Genomic DNA, 3,096 nt, shown 5'->3' on the forward strand with positions numbered 1-3,096 from the left:
TAAATATGTAGTCTTTTCTGAAATATCTTTGCTAATTAAGTTTATTGGTCAGAGAAGGATTATTTTGGAAAAAATAAATAAATATGAGAAATAAAGTAGATTGGGATCTTATATTTAGGATCAAAATAAAAGTAAAAAAATCTTATATTAAGGATCGGAGGTAGTACTAATTTATTATAGATTATGTGTAACTAGTTGAAAAAACTCACACCCACATTGATAATTAGTTACACTAATATTTTCATGTAAAAACAACAGAAAAATTGCACATATGTAATCACAATAGAAACAACATGCATGGTGGGAGCCGAAACGTCGAACCATGTGAGCCTAAGATTCGGAGGCACCAATTCAAACGACATAGTGGTTCGTCACCTCAACTCCAAGCACATCAGAAAAGTGGACCCATTGCAACCTCAGGTTGTGGACGATGTGCCCAGAAAGCCCTTTCAGGCTTGCATGGTGGACCAGTTTCTGGTCACTGCCCCATGCCTGGACTCTCCCATCTGCCGTCTCTACCTCAAAATGATCGGCTCCGATGAGTGGCGGCCCGGCTTTGCCCAGGTCCGTGTGCTCGGAGCGTCCTCGTCTCGCCTGAGCTCCGATTTCTTCTATTTCCGGCGATTTATGCCCAGATATGTTTGGCATGGTGCTGATGTTTGTGATAGAGAAGTTACTCCTTTTGGTCTCAGGGAGAAAAGAAAGGTCTATGTTAAAATTCCTTAGCTTGTTAATCACACTATTATCTTCTTCTTTTTGAAAAAAATGTGAAAGAATTAAAGAAGCACTCATGTTTTTCTTTTATACAGACAAGCATGTATATAAAGTAATATTGTTGAATGGTGTCTGAAAAGATAATTATACACGTGGATTTGTGCGTGAGTAAAATTGCTTTCAGTGTAATTCTCCGCCGTTTTAATCATGATTAAACACAAAAATCTCTCTTAATGGGGTTGTGGTCAAATAGTCTCCATTGCCCGTCGACGGCCAACCAGCGGGGAATGCCTCTACCGATCAACCCTCGGAGCTTAAAGTCATTTGATAAGTATATGCAAAATATTATTCTTTTAGTTCTATTTATAAGTCACTTTCAGTATGTTTTACATAGTTAAGAAAAACTTTAAATTTCATTAACTCTTATTTAAAATTCAATAACTTTTCAATTTTATCCCTATTCAATATATATTATACCTCATGTAAATAAAGTCAACACAATAATAAGCGAGTGGTAAAATTGTACCTTCATATAAAAAATTTCTCTTAGTGCCCTATGAATAAGACAAAAAAATATTCTTTCTCTACCTTATAAATAGGACCAGAGGAGTATATTGTAGTCTGTTATGATAAATATATAATTTTTTTAAATTACTATCTCTAGTCCTTAATATAAGGACTTGTTTGACTTTTATTTTGGTCATAAATATAAGATTTTAATTTATTTTATTTCTCATATTTAGCTATTTTTTTTCTAAAGTAATCCTTGTAATAATGGTAATTCTAGTTAATACACTTGATTAATAAAGATATTTTAAGGAGGACAATACATATTTATTACAAATAATTAACTTAACTAATTGTTTAATCTATTCAAATTAGTCAAGCTCTTATTAGAGGTAGTATAACAAAGCAAAAGATATCGTTTGAATAAAAATATATCATAAGACAATGTTTAAAGATAATTAGATTCAGTTCACCCGTGCAAGGGTAACTAAACTACTTGCTTAATTTTTCTTTTGGTCAAAAGCCACTTGCCTAGTTGAAAAGTTATGTATTACTACGATCTTTTCTTTTAAAAAAAAATTAAAATTGTAATTTTGAATAACTTTATATGATAGAGCTGCCCCCCTCTCTACAAGTTTGAACATATTAGTACTCACCACTTAGCCCGCACCATTTAACGACTTGGGAGAGAGTTTTGTGGGGAAGATAATATAATTAATATGGAGGAAAATTTAGTTTCAAATTAAAGATCGAATTATTAAATAGATTTCTGCAAACAAATAGGTACAAGTAGAAGGAGTTTTAATCGCTTAAGCACGAAGTCTCAAGTTTGAGCATGTGTAAATGTCAAAAAACGTCTATAGGAAAGTCACCTCTAATTAAGCTTGACAATATATACTCAAATACATATGAAAAATAGATTTTTCCTAGAAAATAAATGTTGGAGGATGGAAGGAAAAAAAAAAGTTAATGAGACATTTGAGAGAGTGAAAATATTACTCCTCCGGTCATTAATATAGGATATAATTATTGAGTTGATTTTTATCCTAAATATAAAACTTATTTCTCATATTTATCATTTTTTTTCTAAATTATCCCTATAGATACTCCCTCAACCATAATCAAATAGAAGAGGGAGGGAGAATATTAAAAAAGATGATTATAGTGTTTTAAGAAAAACATGTAATATTTCTTATAATTAACCAACTTACTTAACTTCTTTAATCTAATCAAATTAATTAAATATGTTTTATATTAAGGATAAGAAGAGCTATTACCTAGATATTATATATTGAGATGAGGCACATGGTTTATAACTCAAAATTTGTATGGTTAATTACCATTAGTTATGACCGAGTAGGTACCATGAGGATTCATGTGTGTGCGTGTCTTAATAAGTTAACTTGCAGTTTACGCAACCTAGCTCATCCAATTAATAGGTCAGGCAGATCAAGTCAGACACGAATCACATGATCTGATGATACCAACAATAAAAATAATTTTGGAATTATTTGTAGTAGGTAAAATGGTGGTTTAGATTAGATGACGTCCACCCAATAAAATCGATATCTAATCCATGTCGACAACAACAATAAACTCCGGATATAGCATTTGATCTTCATATAGCTTCTAGAAGATGAAGTTCTCATAAATATATATATTCATAAAGAAAATGATGAAAATCACAATAAACTTAGAGTGATTGACCAAAACCAGCTTTAGTGTTGATGGCAATGATGGGCACAATAATAATCATCGTTGAGGTGAAATCTAAACTATTTAAAATTAATTTTAATAGTTTAGATTTAAAATTTTAAATTCATAATTTTTAAATAAAAATATTTTTTTAAGAAACTTACAGTTAACAGATTATAT

The sequence above is a fragment of the Neltuma alba genome, unplaced genomic scaffold (assembly GCF_004799145.2).
Source record: "Neltuma alba isolate B1F8T4 unplaced genomic scaffold, ASM479914v2 tig00002863_pilon, whole genome shotgun sequence".
Lineage (NCBI taxonomy): Eukaryota > Viridiplantae > Streptophyta > Magnoliopsida > Fabales > Fabaceae > Neltuma > Neltuma alba.